This window comes from Rhea pennata, chromosome 7 (assembly GCF_028389875.1).
Source record: "Rhea pennata isolate bPtePen1 chromosome 7, bPtePen1.pri, whole genome shotgun sequence".
Classification (NCBI taxonomy): domain Eukaryota; kingdom Metazoa; phylum Chordata; class Aves; order Rheiformes; family Rheidae; genus Rhea; species Rhea pennata.
In genome coordinates, this window is record NC_084669.1 from 18930181 (window position 1) to 18949096 (window position 18916).

At 40.4% G+C, this 18916-nt stretch overlaps 1 protein-coding gene across 3 annotated transcripts in view; it reads right to left on the reverse strand.

Moving 5' to 3' along the window:
* Positions 1–15575, reverse strand: part of PCGF5 (polycomb group ring finger 5) — a 78049-nt gene extending 62474 nt beyond the window's left edge. The window contains exons 1-3 of one of the 3 annotated variants that reach the window (XM_062579606.1): positions 15500–15546; positions 14561–14656; positions 2853–2964 (exon numbers count right to left, since the gene is read on the reverse strand). The gene's annotated coding sequence lies outside the window, so the exon portion shown is untranslated. Of the gene's footprint in view, positions 1–2852; positions 2965–14560; positions 14657–14761; positions 14798–15499 lie in introns of those variants that run through there. The other 2 variants (XM_062579605.1, XM_062579604.1) reach the window with 2 other exon arrangements.
* Between the last annotated feature and the right edge of the window lie 3341 nt (positions 15576–18916).

The window sequence follows — 18916 nt, forward strand, 5'->3', positions numbered from 1 at the left end:
AGTTTAATACAAAACAAACTAGGAAGAATATCTGTACTGAAAACAAACCTGTCAAGCACATATCTAACGTACAGTGACACCAACACGTTATGCAAACATAGTATTTGGTTCTGCCTTGGATAAGGGCCATCTTTTACTTTATATATACACACTAACAGTCTAATAGTATCCTACAGCCTTCTCTATATGCATGTCCCTGTGTTCTGCTTTTACTGGATTAGCAATCTGAATTCTGGAGAATTTCAGGTAATTGTATGCAGAACATTCTGTTCCAGGGCTGTGTATAATTAAACATGCAAATGCCACAGTAAAGACTGACTGCACAACCTTTACTGTAATACACATTAAGTCAGAAAAGACCACTGTGATCATTTAATCTGACCTGCATAAAACAGGCCATTGTACTTCCTTGTATTAATTCCCACCTGAAGTTCAACAGACCTAGTTGGACTAAATCATCTTATCTGATTTTCAAAATTATCAATGCTGAAGAATCTACCATAATCATTAGTAGTTCCAATTAGTAAAAAAGAAAAAATCCTTAACTGTAGTTTGAATTAGTCTGATTACCTCATTTGCTAGGCTGTAGCTAGCAAATTTTCTTTTTTTTCTGATTTTCTTTTCATCTGCAAGACTGAACAACGCTCTGTTTTTGAGTATCAGTTACTTTATCTCAAATGTTTTCATTTAGATTACCGAAGAAAATATTAAGATATGTCTTGTTTACTTGTTAGAAGTGCCACCTTAGCATTACTTTTACTAAGCTGAATAGACAGTGTGCCTTCAGTATTTCACGATAAAGCATTTCTCCCAAGCCCTATATCATTTTTTTAGCTTTTCTATAAACTCTTTTCAATTTTTCAGTACCCTCCTTGAAGCACAGTTGCCTGAACCAAGTTCAGTATTTGAGTAGTGATCACATCGTTAACAACTACAGACACAATATAACTTGACAACTGCCTGACCTTCCCCTTGCCCAGTCATCCAAGACTACCTTCATCCTTTCATCTCTCTTTGACACATGCAGCTGTGTCAAAACTAGTATCACCCTCAAAACTCTCTTAGATGTCCATGCTTTGTGCAGACAGAATAAAGCACTCTGTAAATAGTTTCAACAAAAAGAAACAAATAATTTCTACATAGTGATTTCTCCTTTACTACTACATTCATCTACTTCATTATCTTAGATGTTCAAAAGGTCTGGAACATGCCTATGGAAGTGTATGAGACTTTTATTTGAACTCATCTACCATTAGGGTGCTTAATTTTATTTACACGGGAACACAATGATAGATTTTAAAATTATCCCCAAGTTCTCTCTGCTGTCTCCCCCATGAACACCTAAACACTGCATATCTATCCCTACAGTTTCATGCAAGGGAAGAGTTGGCAGGACATAAATGTCTACCCCTTATATGCATTATTTTGCTTCCATTTCCTTTATTTTTTCTGTTTCAAACTCACAGTTCAGCTGTACTCTTGTCTAACATTTGAATAAAATGTCTATTGTAGAGAAATCACCACTACATCGTCTTAAGAATATTGCCAGATTATATCTCCTCTTCATTTCTGCTGATGGTCCTGGTCCCTACTCAAGGCTTTGTGTCATCTTGTTAAAACTACTTTTGTAATGAATCTCTCCCCTCTCTGCTCCCTGTTTTTACTTATGGTTGCTCTGCACATAGAACTAACAGACTTCTAGCTGCAGCATTTTATACTAGCTGAAGTCAGTACTTAGCAACAGTGAGATCATAACTTGAATTTCAGTTCAGTGGGCACTAAATGGGAGTTTTATAGAACAGCACTAGTACACATGCATAGAAATCATACATGGCAATCCTCCAGTCTTCTATGTTGCACTTACAAAGAGAAAGCTTTTGAATCCAAAATACTAAGTCCATCTCAATAAGACTAAAAATAATAAGCTATTTCCCTAGAACGAGGCAACTTATTCTAGCCCACCAACTTGTATTACAAGTATACCTGGTTTTAGCCTGATGAACTTTCACACAGTCAAATTCTGGAAACAATTATGAGTCAGAAAAATGCAAATTTAATGCTACAGATGTGAAAAAAAGAGCAATTCGAGTTTTCTAAATTTGCGTTTTAAACACAATCTGATTTCAAAGGAACAGTCTCTTTTCTTGCTTCCTACAGATTCACAGGTGTAAATTCACAATTTCCATGGTAAGTATTCAAATTGTGGATCCTTAAATTAGCAGGAATACTTGCCAGTGCCTTCAGTAGAAACACAGATTCAGACATGGACCAAGGTATTCTTCAGGTGAATACTGACAAAGCATTATCAAAACGAGTGGAGAATTTCAGCGTCTTCAGTCTTAAGTAAATGAACGGTCTTTTGACTTCAAATTGTAGAGACAGAGACGGAACATCCATTTCTTGTTAAATATTATTTTAAAACTAATATTGAATAGATCATAATATATTTTAATATATTATAATTTTTGAATGTCTGCATCTCGAGAGTATTTACATACAGTTTTTCTTTTGATAACTGTGGGGGGTGGGGGGAAAAGACACTCAAAATATTTCAGAAGCAATATCAGAGGCAAGAAATCTAGTACTACAAAGTTGCCTGTCTCTGTGGCCAGTGTTCACCATACATGAGACACTGTAAGTTTTAGGTAAAAGTATGAAAAAAGGTTAGTAGATACCACATATAACATAATAAAACCCAATTGAACATAGTTTTTCTAGTAAGAAGTACTCTTTGCTTAGCCAGCATAGACTCAGTGAAACTCTCTTCCATGCTTTACTCTAAGTGAAGTTTGTCTTCCAGGGCAGATAGAGACCTGAATTTCAAGAAAAATATCTAGGATATCATACCAGACCTTGTACTCTAGCTTCTATTCCACAATCGTTTCCCAATTTCTTTGTAGTGTATGTGACTTTCTTCTGATTTTAAGTTTATCTTCTGTTTGGAGCTTTGATCAGTTCCTCGTCCTTGTGAGATAAGCAGGAACATGTAAAGAAAAAAAAAAGACACAATGAAAATATGAAATCCTTAATATGAAACTTTGATAACTCAGACACAGAGGTGTTCCAGAGAAAAGTGTAAGAATAAGACTTAAAGGCAAAATAGTTCAAGTATGTTTACATAGAGAGCAATTCCAGCCCCCAAACTGAAAATATTTAGCATGATATATACTTGCTCACAGGACAACAACTTGGAGAAAGGCTGTCTCAGTCATTAAGCCCAGCAGTCACTTGTACAGGTAATTAAATAGCACTCATTACAATGCAGTTCACTACTGCTGAGACCTCCTAACAGTGAAGGCACTTCTAACTGGTATACCCACACAGATCTCGTCTACTGCCTTTCATCCAGAGAAGGGAAACAGCCTAAACATCTCCTCTTGCATATGCACATTGTCCAAAGAAGTACTAGCGCTAAAGCGACTGTTCTGTAGTAGAGTTTTATATCCATATTGGTAGCACCTAGAACCTCTAAATTTTGAAATTTCTGCTCTATATTCTACTTCTGGGTATAGTAGACTGATTAATTTTGGTACATGGTGACAAAAGAGTAGCCATGCAGTCAGCAGCTGGACTCCCACACACTGTTCCGCTATATAGGTTATATGGAATCACTTTACTCCTGTATCTGGTGCAGGTCCAGTGGCTGATGCATGCAGAGCTGGTGAATTCCAAGTGAGCACAGTCCTATAAAGTGGTAAAAGGCACAATGATGGAGCATCAGCTTTTTTAATCACAATTTAAAACCTGTACAGACCCCAAGATAAACAGGAATGTTGAATTTAAAAGAAAAGTTACTATAATTTAGCAGCTCAATTAACATGCTGGAAACACTCCATGTAACACTCCTGTCAAGTATTTGACTAAATAGTCACAACCACTAATGCCAACATTTTACATTCTTAGAGTCATCTGATCTGTTTTGACTCTATTCTACAAAGATCTCCTGCACCACAGGTTCCTGAGACATCTATCAGTACAGGATTTTCTGCAATGCTTACACTTTTCTTACTTGTAAGAAAGCATAGCAATCAACATTTAGCAGCCTGTTCTCACTTTTTAAGAAATGATGATCTTATATCTTTGTGGACAAGGTAAGTCCCACCCACTCCAATAAGCAGTATCAATAATATCCTGCTTATTGAGGTATAAAAGAATAAATGCTTCTGCATTGTCTACTTCTAGGTATTGTGGACTTTTCCCTATTTTTCTACAGTTACACTTGTCTTTCCTACACTCTGTCTCCCTGGCTCTTCCACAGACAGCATGCTCAAAGCTCATCCATCAGATCACTGTAATAGCTTCCTGAATAATATCTTGTTTGTTTTAAGAAAGTTTGCTTTAATTAATTTTGTTTGTTTTAATGATAAGAAGGGTTCAGAGCTTGGTCTACAAGCAGTGAGAAACGTCTGTGTTGCAAGCTGACTAGAAACCATATTCTGGTGTTACCATGGCACTGAGCCACAGCTAATATGCTATATCTTGAAGTTGTGCTAACTATAGGTAAATATCTTCTGGGTTTCTTTGAACAGAGGCAGAGGGAGCTTACAGCTACTTAAAATCAGGCAGATACGCCCTAACATATATTTAGTTTAAGAAGTGAAATAGCACCTTTGTATACCCAATCAGCAAAACTAACTACTGCATGAAAAAAAATACCTTTATTACCAATATCTCTTTTGAACCCAATTTGTATATTATAGTCCCTTGTCTGCATATGCAATCTATGCAACGCTACGAAACAAAACTCAGCATAACCGCATATCTAAACGAGGCCTTTGGAGACTAGTATATTTCAGTAAAAATTACAGGCTACAAAAGAGTTGGGTAAAAAAAAATCTGGTCCTTTGCATACATGAATTGTAACACTGATTTTAATGCTACAGCCATATTTTCCATTGAACCATCTGATGCAAAAGCAAGGAAGTTATGCTTTTTAAAAATCTTTATTCCTCAGTGTTTAGCATCACACACACACACACACGCATACATACATACATACAACCATTCCATTTCAATATTTCAATGCTCCTCAAATAGAATCTTCTTCACGCTCTGTTCCATAAGGCAACACTGCTACCGTAGTTTACAGATATGAAAACAAAAGATAGAGAAATTTATAGGCTGAAACTGTGAAAAGTGACACATGATGTGAGTCTTAAGGTACAGCTTTTCAGGACATTCAGGACGGTAACAGCAAAGCTCAGTCTCACATGATTTCATCGGCATTTGTGAGTCTTAAACATCAGCAAACTTGGCTACAGGTGCCTCACAAGTGAACAAGTGAATGGGCCTGGCTAACACGATCTGTCCCACATCAAATAGTCCTTTAGCATCCAAGAAGGGCAGAACTTAGTCCTCCAAGGTGGCATTCGACTTCCTTCAGCACAAGACTATTCTTTGTCTTCCTGTAATCCTCTGCTTTGGTCACTGAGCACATGCTACAACAAATGAGAGAGACACACTACAGGCAAACCCTACAGATGAATCCCTGATTCATTCTCCACTTTCCAACTGTGCAGTGAATAAGAGAATGCTGAGGAGTAAGCCTTTCAAGAACATAAAATTTAAGAGTATTATAACGGATAAGTTATGGTCACCCTAATAGCCTAAAATGTGAAGTGTCCTAACGTTTTAGCACTTTAGCCTTAAAATAGCTAATTCTGATTTTTATACCTAACACTCTCCCATCCTCAAAATATGGAAATTCTACTGTAGAGTCAATATGACTCCATGCAATGTGGGCTGGCAGATGCTTGACTTCTGCACCCACCAAGCAATACACCAAATGTGAACGACTAGACAGAATCAGCAGCAAAACAGTAAGTGCTGAACGGAAGGGAGATTCTTTGACCCTTGTCCTCTCTGCTGTTTGCTGATAGCAAAGGTAAAAAGATTCTTAAGTATGCTCTCTACTGGTTTGGAATCTCTGCTCCTACCCTTCCATGAGCAGAGGACCTATCCAGATCGCTCAACATCCATCTCCACATTTCCCGGGGCCTAGAACCTGCCAGTCATTTTCTAACTCCTTCGAGTCCCTTACACTTGCAGGTGGAAGCCACTTGCATTTTTCACTCCACTGCAGAACAGTTGCCTCTTCTTTCTCAGCCACGTTGTCTGCGCCTCAACAGTCAAAGCAGAGGTAAGCGCCTCCTTTTTAATATTTGTATCAAAGTGCACCTTTGGATTCAAGGAGGAACAATCACACAGCAAGTTCTACTCAACTACTTGGCTGCAGGTGCTGTCTTTGGAGAATGACCCTGCGAAACTTTCACCAGCCTCTTTTGAGAACATACATAAATAGAGATTTTTTTCAGAGGCTTATACTTTAGTCAAACATGGTTCTTTTCACAAGGACAGAAAAAAAAATACATTCACAATACAAGGGCAGGGGTTAAGCCAAATTTGAAGTCCTGGCTGAACAAAAAGGTTACAAAAATTTGTTTAATGGGACAAAACAACAACTTTTTCCCTAATCTTGTTCATGGAAACATTTAAAAACTGGCAAATTTACAAGCAATGAAGGCAATGTCTTATATGGGGAAATGCCATAAAGTCTTAATTATGGTAAGTACAATTAATACTAGTAGTTAGATTTCCTTTATCTATGGGTATATTCAAAACTGGCATAAAGTCACACAGATCAACTGAAGTTTAATCTACATGAATTTTTATCAGCTAAGGCTAAAGCTCTAAATGGTTTATATTTTTAGGGATTCTACCTTGGATTCACAGGGCCAAAGACACTTGCTTTTAAAACATACAATAAAAATAACATGGCTATCAGATATGATCATTGCAGAAAATACAGGAAATTACAGTCAGCATATTACTTTTTCAATACTTTCACATATTACCCTCCAAAGATGGAACTGTAAATCCCAAAGTCCAATATTTGGCTTATCCTTGCATCCGTTCTTCATATAACAGAGCTGCTTGAGAAACCTGGTATAGGACAGCTAAACAGGAGGTGGAGAGGATCTCCGCTGCCATGAAAGAGGTGAGACGCACAGCCTGCACCCAGTGGCCACAGAGCGCCTAACCTCCCCCAGCAGCTCATGCCCATGGGACCCAAAACTGCTTCTAGTGCAGTAGTTCAGTTTCCTTTCCAAGAAAGGAAACCCAGAGGATACCTTAACATAATATTACAGAAAGGTTTTCTTAAAGTACGTTTCTATATTTATGCAGTTCTTTTGTCCATGTTGATGCAATTACACACATATTAGCAGAACCTCTAGGTACCAGAATGAATTTAGTGGGAGAAAGTTTTTATCATAAAATTCCACCCCTCACTTCTCAGTCCAGATCAATCAAATCAAACTTGGGAACTCAGACTCATAAATTTACTAAATACCAAAAATTACAGATTCAGTGGAGATACAGCCTCTATAGGATGTTGATACTTTCCCTGTATCTTACCCGCAGCTAAAGCCTTCAGCGTTCTGGTGGCAATTCTCTCTTCTCTGTCTGCCCTTGACAGAGAACTACCTCTTTGCTTCTCCCTCTGCTAATACCCCCTTTGTGATAACCACACTTCCCCTTCAAATTGTCTATCTATTGCCATAAGTATAATAAACTAAAAACAACTTTTCCCAACCTGTCCTAAATCTGCAGTTTCCTGAACAGCTGAACTGATCTAATAGCCCAGTTGTTCCAAGGAAAGTCCCACTCTGGAGCTTGCTCATCCTCCTGTAAGCTGATTTAACACAGTATCCAAGCAGAAAACTTGTTTTATTAGTTTCTTGCTGAGTTGGTAAGTTAAAATTAATTTATGATGGAATATGATGAGTGCCAGGGCTCAGAAAAAGAGGTAGGAGCAGCATCTCTCTCTTTCAATACCAGTTACTGCAGATGTCTTATGAAACTGCACCTTACTTCATAGTTTGCTGCTGTTGTCTCAGACTTCTACATCAAATAGTTTGTGCATTTTTCCCCATTGTATTAGTTGGTCTAGTAAGAGCTATTACACCTTCCTTTGAGGAGCTGGATGTTATAGAAAAGCTCCACTATTACAAGTTTGTTGCTGGTTTCATCCAGCTTCACTCAGGAAGAAACTTGGAAAAATTTCCCATTGGAAAAGTTCCTCTGCAGTTAATGGAAATTTTGAATCACAGGCTAATCCCAAATAAACATTATGGCCCAAATTTTCGGCAGTGGACATACGAAAGTTTATACCTCAACAGGAGATTTTAAACACTTGCCCACGTGAGGCACCAACTGTCACTGAGTACATTATTTCAAACAAATTTGTTTGCATTCTGTGATTGCTGTGAACACAAAACAGTCGCAAATTTTGTTATGTATGTATATGGGATGAAGGCTTGAAAATTTACTTTATCTACTCCACACTAAAAGAGTTAAGATGGAAAGATGAAAAATATTGGTTTGATTAAGCAGCTCTCCAAAATCACTTTGTAAGCAGGGAAATTCTACAGCCAGAATCAACCAAGAGTACTTAGTCAAAATATCATTTATATCACATAAAGCATCCTTTGTCTCTGCAGCTACCACTGATGCTTCTTCGAAATAGTAAATAACAATTTCATAAAGCCATGAAAGAAAGAAACATCTTTAACTTCTTTCAATCCACACACTGGCTATTTAAGAGCCTGAAAAAGGAACTGTGCTTTTATTATGAAATTAATCAAGAGCCTGATTTCTTACATATTCCATTCTTCTTACTGAGGCAGGAGATAAATATAATCGCGTTTGCTTTAATTAGTGGTGATTCTTCTGTAACAGTGACTCAAGACCTATCTCTGCTACTTTTATGGTGGCAGAGAGAATTTATCTGTCAGATCTGATCAGTACCTAACTTGCACTGAAATCTATCTTCAGAATATTTAATTCTGTATTCTATTACTCCTTAATATGCTTTGTTAGTACACAAATGTTTTAATAGATGTAACTGCAAAAAGTCATCTGAAAAATTAGATCTAAGATTTGAAATTTACATGATCAGGTATTTTATACCCCAGAGTAAAGCAATAATTTCTCTTTGAGAGGCTTTGAACACACACTGTAATCATCTAATAAAGAGACTTTCAAATCCAAATTAAAGTAATAAGGGGATAATATTTACCAGTGTAGATTAAAAGAAGAACCAGAACCAGGAAACAAAGTGAGAAGCCTTCTGCTACTGAAAGGAACTCCACTGTCTTTTATTTCTTCTATATTAGCGCTTCAGATTCAGGAAATTAGTATCTTGCTATATGTCATGTCATCAGTATTACATTGTATGTAACATATATATTACGTTGTATTATATGTCAAATAATTTTAATCTTCAGGTGCTTCCTTTAGGTATCATAAAATCTCAAATTATGAAAAAAAGCAATAATTAGGAGAAAGCCAAGACTGTAAACTGAGACTGTTCCATAAAAGGATCTTTTCCATGGGATAGGTTGCTCAGTCAAAGCTACAAAATAGCTGGGGCAGATTATACATTACAGCCTATATTCTTGTCTTAGAATAGGATAATTTTAATTTCTTATCTACATGAATCATCTCAATTTAAAAAATGACAAAACAAAAATGAAATTTCCATAATCAGAAAAAAACAATAAAATTAATGTAAGCATGTTATCATATATCCATAATATAAGTATATATTAAAGTACTTTGGCCTCTTACATGATGGCAGAAACTCTTAAAAAATGTAAATGTTAACACACATTAAAGTGCTTCATTTCAAAGTTTTAAAGAGAAATCTTTGATAGTCTATTCCCATAAAATATTCTGCCAGTTGCAACTACTGGAAAATATATGCGACTTCCTTATAAAAACTCATAAAGTCATCTATATGATCACACAACTACTAGTTCACAACAGTTGCAAACTAAATTGGATAGTTTTTTGTTTACTTTGGTACTATGGAATTCATTAGTACTGACTGAAACTGCTATAGAATAGCTATACCAGTCCGAAAGAAACTGATCCATGAACATTAATATTTGTGAAGTTCACTGTAGGGAGAAAGAAGTAAGAACGCACCAAGTAACACTATGATGTAAATCTGTATATTTCCTATACTCTGATACAGTGCCAATGTGAAATCACCCTTGTAATTACAAAATGAAGATAAATTGCCTTCTTGTCATCAAGTTATAACCACAGCACTTGGTTCCTCATGGAAGAAGTCAACTGTAACAACTGCATTTGTCTATAATCAGTGTTAGCAGTCTTTAACTCCGCATCTTTGCAAAGGGAAACAGGACACTCTAGGTACAAAAAGAATTGTATAACACCAAGCGCACTACTGAACAAGTTTCTATTCGGGGCACCAACATGGTATTTTATCTACTCAGGAAAATCTCAAATCTTCTTTTTTTAAGAAGCACTAGAAGAAACTATGAAAATATTGTGTAAATACACTACAACCAATCTGTCCCTTACAGAAGTTCATCACTACAAATGTTTCCTGTCACATTTGAGAATTCCTGTAAGATTCTTCCTGATGAACTATGTTGAAACAAAACTGAAGTCTTATTTCTCTTACAGTTTAATTTTCTTCTTGATGACATTCATGCTCTCCCTCACCAGAGCTTTATGAGTCACCAAAAGGAAAGTTCAGCTTTGTTATTTCCTTTCATTCCTGTTGTTGTCTGTTTAGCTTTATATTTTACTTATAGTGTTGGTCTTTGGACGAACATTCTATTAGAACATCAAAGAAGTTGCTTTGTTTTTTTGTTAGCACTAGGAAAGAAACATGGTAAAAAAATTCAAGCAACAACATTTAAACTGGAAGCTAGTATTTCCTATTTTAATTGAGACTTGAAGTGAAATCAGCCAGGATACTGAAGTGCTACAAGTTTTATGAACATAGAATGAATGACAAAGCGTTCCCCAAGAGTTCATAATATAAAAAATAAGCTGTAACAGGTGAACTAAACAAACGTGCAGCGTAGAGTTGGGAAGATGGGAGTAATAAACCAGAAGCAAGCAATTCTATGCTGATTACAAACCATGACCCTCCCCTTACTGGTATCAGATTCTGCTCGTTGATTGCTGTCTGCTATCCATAAGCGCAGAGCCATAGATTTTCCTTAGGAAGTAGATAATTGCCAGAAAATTGCCAGAAATAATATACCTTTGTCAGAAAATAAAGCTGCCATCAATTACCTGCATAGTGTAAATCATAACTTTGAATGAGAGAAAAAAAAACAGCTTCACCTTTTAGGTCTCAGTACTACTTCTTGGAGGCTCTACATCAGTGATTTAGTGTGTAGAAAGGGTTTTTTCAATAAGAATTTGCACTGAGCTGAAATAGTGCGAACTCTAAGTAGTTTTCCTCTTGTGGAAAAGCCAGAATCACAGCTGTGCACAAGGTGCCAGTGAGGACACCCCTTTTGCAGCGTGGACACCGGGTTCTTCAGCAGGCAGCGCTAAATGCCCACATGGTACCCTCCTAAGGCAGCAGATATCGCAAACTTAACTGCTGGACGAGTCTCAGTGTGGCCAAGCAGTTCCTGAACCATAACAGACAGCAACATATTGAAGCTCAGTGCTCCCTCTTTGTGCTGCATCAGTCAGTAATACACAACGGAAAATCCTTCCAGTAACTTTTACTAATGAGAATGAAAATCTCGTCTCCTTTTCCTAACTAAGCCTACTATGAAAATGGGATTATTATTAAACTTATGGGAAACTAGCCGGCTACCTTGTTGATTTCAGTCAAACCTAAACACACATACAAAACAATGACAAAGGAAGAAAATTAGGGGATATATGTAACAGGAAATACAGGGCCAACACAGCAGCCAATCAACAGTTTGTCTAGACGTTAGGAGATCTGTTGAAACATGGATGGATTCAGCTATTAATAATGGGATAAATGGTTTCAGCTTTAGGTAAGCGGTCAAATTTATTTATGTTTCACATGAAAAAGGTGATAGTGACAGCTGTTGAGATCACAGTGGTCAGGTAACACTACACATCTTTCATTCCAGAAGTGTCCCACATTTGGCAGAGCAGGCGATTTTTATTTTATAAACAACAATTAAGAAAGAGATAGTAACACTGATGTTTCCCACACATGCATACAGCTACATGCAGTTTTGTGTAGCATGGTAAAGTTTGCTGCGCATGCTATACCTGCTCTCCTGATTAAGAGCTCCAGCCTCAAAGTCTGTCAAGCTCATACTTTTCATGATATTACATGTACCAGAAAAATGTAAAGAGAAAAGCACAATAATCAGGGAAATAAGTTTCAGCGTAGGAAATGCATAAAGACACTATCCATCTATATTCAAGAATCGATTAGATACAACTCTAATTGGAACAAGGGAACCAAGAGACCTACAGGATACATTGTGATACATCTTACTATATTGTGTGACCAGTAACAGAAATTAAAATTCTTCCCAGACAACTGCAACAAATGATTTTAACTGAGAATTTGGGGAACAAACAACCCCCAGGCTACCATGTGTTTAATGAAAAGTTTTCAATATAGAAGTTGAAGAAAGGATTCTCTTTTTCAGCATAAGCTGAAAAGCTCTTTCTATAGCAATAGTTCAGAACTTTGCTTGCGACTGCTGCACCTGTCTAGGAAGGGTCTTTAAAGAAGAAACTGTAAAAAGGAAAGCATCTGATCTTTTTCTATTAGAAGTTTAACCATTCATCCCCAGTTGAGATAGCTGGAAGAAGGGCATGTGAAGGTACTGTTGGCATCAGTCTTTCATAGCACAGAATCTGCAAAACAGGTAAAAACTTCTACTGTTTTCTGTGCAAAGTACTATTCATTTAATATAAATAACATTAATGTCATCACATTCTTCTTTTTAATAAGAAGTTTAGATTTATATATACACACAGTATTAAATATATTGTATTCATTATACATATAAAATATATGTATTCATTAATTTATCATGCTGAAAACAAGGCTGATGTATCCCACATAACAAAAGACAAGATTCTAGGTTTACCTGCATTGCTCCTCCCAAAGTTCTACTGTGCTTCTTAATCTGTTTATCAGTCCTAAAAATTAGGGTTGCTACACAGAGGCAACCCTAAATCAATTCCTTTTATCTTTCTTTATTTTGCACATTCTGCAGGCTTAAAAGTGAAACCTAGAATTTTTCAGTTCTACTTTGAAGACCACAGTGTATACAGAGCAGGGGGCAGAAAGGCTGGAGCAGAATGATGAGTCCACTTAAACTCTTGCTTACTCTACTGCTTTCAGTTGAGGTCTATTTCTGGGCACACGGAAACACACAATGTGTAGGACATTCTATCTTCTTTGTAAAAAAACTAATTTAAAAAAAATGATAAACGTGATTTGAATATTAATTTAAATGCACAAATAAAATAATATTTCCTATTTGTTAACTTGACCACCCAACACACCTAATTTAAGAGAAACCCTATTATATTATATGTCTTCACAGTTGCATAGTTTTAACATGGTTAACTTCAGAATCTTCTGATTCTGAGGTGTTAAAAGCTTCAAAACAAGCACTGAAGTAATATTGTTCTCTTGCACTTAGCTGCTCCAGTTCTGTAATTAATGCTAAAAAAATGTTTTGAAGTGCCAGTGCACTCAGTTTTAAACAAACAGAAACAATAACATACCCTCTCTCCCCAACAGTAGCAAACACCAACAGCAATCTTGTACATGACTGATTCATTCCTGTTTGAGGAATGGCTGCAGATATAACACACAGGCTCCTAGGTAAAGGATACCTGATGCCAAAGGGGCCAGAATGGTTTACCAATAAGATGCATAGAGATCTTGACATACTGATATATTGTAAAATCAAATGTTTATATCTGTAAAGTACTACCTTCTTGTTGTAAACAGTGATTTAATTTCTGGAAAGTTGCAAGCATGCCATGAAAAAAAAGAGGAATTAATAATGTAAAATTCATAGCACTGCCTCTGCAGGGCAGACAGACATGTCAACAAAAAGGGGAAGATTCCACTTTGAAATCAAGCAGGAGTTGAAAAAGTTGAAAATTTACATATAGGACCCAACTCCAATCCCATTTAAAACAGCAACTGCCAAGGGGATCAGGAACAGACCTCTATCTAGGTACAACTATAATGCTTTTAACAAATGAACTACCTTGTTTTCCAAATATGTATTTATTTATTTTTACTTCATTCTAAAGAAGAGTAAATATTTTTGCTTAACAAAAAAATCCCAGATTAAGAGGACCTGGGATCTGTCTCTGGCTTTAGGGTACAGTCATAGGGAGATACCATTTCAGCTTTCTGGTTAAATTTGACTTTGAATTAATACAGCCTAAATAACATGCTTGCTTAAATCTCATCATTAATACCCTCTTAAGAATTTGGCTAAAATAAAGGGCAGCAAATTCATAAAGAAAAAGGCTGCCATTTAACCACTGTGCTACAAAAACAACAGCTGAGTGTTACAAAACTTTCACAGCTCATGAACTAGCCCCAGGAAACCTGGTGGGTTTCTGAGCATAGTCCATGCTTCTTGAATCCAACTGCGTTTCAGAAACTGACACTAATCTTTCCATATCAACAGTAATCAGTATACTCCCTGTCTCCCTCTCCGGGGTGTGTGTGTGTGTGTGTCTGTATACGTACATGTGCATGTGTGATGATGATTCACTAGCTTTTATTCCATGGAAGTGATGATTCATTCAATCCTCTCCAGCTCATGTTAACATGCTAAACATGCACCTAAACGAAGCAAAAATCAACTTCTAAAACTTTTTTTTTAATGCCTAAATGCTTATTTTTATTTTGTAAAGCAGAAGCGAGAGAAAGAAGAAATCAAACACGCACAGAGGCAACTGAACAGGTTGCGTTTCTGCTTCCAGGCGACGCTTGGGAAACCCACGTGCGGGGAGAGCCCCGGGGGGAGCCCCGAGCCCTGCCCCGGGCCGGGCCGGGCCGGGCCGGGCCGGGCCGGGCCGCCCCCCTCCGCGGCACCTGGCGAGGGAAGCGCAGGGCGCACCCGCCCCCTCCGCAACCCTGAGCACTTGTCTCTCCTCCTCCGGTGACATCTTATATAATAAGCCAAGCTGATCACCACGGAAGCGAGCCAAGCTGCCACGGAGCGTCACCCGGAGATCAGCACCGCGCGAGCGGACGCTTTGGGCTGGAACCTGCTCGGCACTAACCAGCCGCCCCGGCGCCTTGCTAGAAAAATCCTGGGTGGAAACGGCTCGCGGCGCGGGCGGACGCGACGCTCGCTGCCCGGCGGCGCTGCCGCCGCCGCTCGCCGGCCCCTCGGGCAGCCGCGAGCACCGCGAGCCGCAGCCGCCCCCCCCCCGCCGGTGCCGCCGCCGCCCTGCCCGCGCCCGGGCGGGCTCCCTAATTAACGGGAAATTAAAGAGAAAGTTACTCGGCGGCTGCCTGCCGCCCGCCGCCGCGGCGCATCCCCACGTCCAGCCTTCCCCGCCGCCGCGGCGCAGCCCGCGGGCAATGTCACGTTCAACAACTTGTTATGACACATGATCCCCCCCGCCGCCGCCGCCGCCGGCCGCCGCCGCCCTGCCGCCGCCGCCGCGGGCCCCTTACCTTCCCCTCGGGAGGCCACGGGCACCCGCGGGCGCGCGCGAGGCAGCGGGGCGCGTGTGGCGGCGCGGGCGGCGCCGGCTGGGCGGGCGGGGGCGGCGGCGGTTGGGCGGCGGGAGCGCGCGCCTCGCAGGAGCGGCGGGGGCGGCGGCGAGGGGCGCGCGAGGAGCGCGCGGGAGCGGCGCGAGCGGGGGGCGGAGGAGTTTCCCGGGGCTTGTTTACGCATTGCTGCCCTGCTCGGTGCACGCAGCTCACGCTCTGATTGGACACAAACTGGGGCACAGCCTCGCGCGGCCGGCCCGGCCCCGCGGCGGCCCCCGGCGCGGCGCGGCGCTGCTCTGCCGCCGCCGGACCCGCGCCTGGACACGGAGACGGAGCCGGAGCCGAACCGGGCGGGGCGCGGCGAGCGCCGCTTCCCGCCGCCCGCGGGCTCCGGCAGCGCCCGCCGCCGACCGCCCTGCCTCGCCAGCCGCCCTGCCCCCCACTCTGCGCATGCGCCACGCTCGGTGGGGGGGGGGGGGGGGATGCGACGGCGTATGCGCGGGCGCGGCAGCGCATGCGCGTCGCGGCGGGCGGGCAGGCGGGCGGTGAGGGAGCGGTCGCTCGGCGCCCTTCTCGTCGGCGGGAGCCGCGGCTCGGCTCGGCTCGGCTCGGCACCCGGAGGAGCGCGTGGTCCTTCCCCACCGCGACGGCGGGAGGAGGCGGCGCGGCCGGGGCCCGCGGGCGCGGGGTTGTCCCCGTGGCGGCCGCCGCGCCGGTCGCCTGCTTTTCCCCGCAAAGTGTTATGTAAACGGGGGAGGGGGGTCGGTCCTCTCCCGGGCCCGGTGCGTGTGTGTGTGTGTCAGCTTGGTGAAACGACGGCAAATACGGAAGTCTGGGTGACTTACGTGGCCTCCTGGCATTTTATACGCGTATTTAATTAGGAAAAACGCACGTACTCTTACTGATGCTGCTACTTCTGTAACAGTCAACACTTGGGAAGAAAGTGCTCTGGTTCTGAACACTTTTCTCCTTGTTCATTGGGATATTTTTGTGTACCAGAGAAACGGATTTACTCTTCCCCTGACACCTATTTTGAGTTGAGGAGCTCCCCGAGGAGAAACTGCTTTGCCCTCCCCTCCCATCCTGTTGCCCCCAGCACCTTGCTGCGGTGGGGATGCCCAGTCTGGCCTGCCAGACCCCCATGGACCCCTTTTGCATTTCACTTTAAAACAGGAGTACAACATTACAAACTAATGAGGGGAGGAAAAAAAAAGACTTTTAACCCTTTTCATGTTCTTAGCGAATGCATCAGATGAGGAGAACATCAACCTTTGCGCAGCTTGGATGGTTTTGTGGGCAGAGTGCATGAGCTGTGGAAAGAGCGTGCCGTAAAGCAGCAAAGCTTGTTTTGTTTGCGAACAGCTCCTGTATGAAAACACCATGTTATTCCTGTAAGGGTAGGCAAAAGCCCATTGCAGCAATAAATACTTTTTTCTTAGTTTATTTCTGCTGTATTGATTGTGACTCATATCTTATCCTTGGTAATTTCCAATGGAATAAATATTTTAAACCAAGGAATTAATGAGATCGTAACGCAATTGTATAGTACTACTCATATTCATTAATTCTAATTAAGCAACCCCTCACTGTTCCTTTTACTCACATCCCACAGTCAACAGTGACAATAAATGTAATATCAAAATATATGCCATGAGAGCTCTTTGCAACAGGAATCCCCGATTTTACTCTCAGTACGCACAGCAGGAATTTCCCTGACTCATTTTTAAACGGGTAAGCTTCTCAGTCAATTTTTCCTAAGATTTAGTAATAAAATGCTCAACTTCCTCATGCTGGTAACAGAATTGATATTCACTGTAACTTTATGTTGTTTTGTGCATGAAGTCTGGAAAAAGTCCCCTTGCTAGAACCATCTTCCTGTAAAGTAAGGGAGCAGCTGACCAGCAGTGGTGACTGCTGTTGCTGAGGTAGTAATGAATAGCAAAGCATTCACCTGCAAGTTATTCAACTTTCTAGGACATCTTTTTCAAGCTAGTGAAAGTTTGAGTTTAACTCCTTAAAGAAAGAATAACAGGAGATCAGATTTTTTTAAGAGTTCACTTTAAATTATCTGTGATACATGGTTTCCAATTAGTATTGCATTAAAATAAGTATCTCAGGAAGAGTTCTCTTGTGCCTACTTACTAACACCTTTTTCCATTTTGCCACCGCTAGTCTTCCTGAAAGAACTTTCCAGGATATCTGAGTTTAAGCTGTGTTAGTGCAGTCTGACCAGTTCACAGCATCACGTTCATTTAGACATCAATATGTACTGTCACTAAGTGGGTATTTTGAGGATTTGCTGGTCAGATTAGTGTTCTTGACTGTAAGGTCAACTGTTTGATTATAATTGGGTTTGTGATAATCAGCCAGATCTGTGATATCAGAGCAATGCATTCAGCTCTTTCAAGTTTATACTTGGGTTGGGGGGGGGAGCACAACGCAGAGTATTTTTAGGAATTGAAAGAAACTTTGCTGAAAATAAAACTGGGCTGTTCATACTTTTTAGATTTGTATCAGGCTCACTGAAAGCTTACATATCTCTGAGTAGTTTTACTTGCTTCCTATTCTCAAAGGAGTTTGTTTGTTTGTTTTGTAAATAAGACTTCTGACTATAAGCTTTCATTTGCAGAAGAGAAAGAATCTGGAACATGAAAAAAACAGTTCCAGACACTGGGGTCTTTATCAGGAAAAAAAGGCAGAAAGAGAATAAATTCCTTCTTAGCCCTTTACTGTATTTGAAGGTACTTGAAGACTCATGATTTTACTGGAAAACAAATGCTTAGTTAAGATTTCTGAGAGATCCCTGTTTCCAGGGAGCATGGTAGTAAAAACTGCAACATGGTAGTAAAAACTGTAGCACCTAGAAAGGGCCATCTGTCAATGAGGAACAGCTGATGCCTACACTGGAGTCATGGAAGAAACAGTATCATGGGTTAAAGCTACTCCAGCTACTGTGAAAGTAGAAAAACCTAACTACTAGAGATAATCTAGACTGGCAGGATGGAGCTCAGTGCAGAGTAGCCTACGCTAGTAAGACAGCAGGGTAGGCATAAACTAAACTCAGTGCAAAACATATTCCAGTACTGAGATTGTTCTCTCTCCAAAGGTTCTCTGCCTGTCTAAATGGTGGATGTGGGATTCCCCTTTCAAGCTTTTTTTTTCATAGTCAAGAGAGCCACAGATTTAAATAACTAAATATAATATATAATTATATATTTAGATGAAAGCAAATCTTCTCACATATTTGCTTGACACCTAGAACACACCAAATAGCAAGCGAGTAATAATTAAATTGTAAGAGCTGACCGCACTTCTCTTGCGATGCAAGACGTAAGGGTCTAAATCAATTATGCTGCTTTGAAAACCTCAACTACAGAT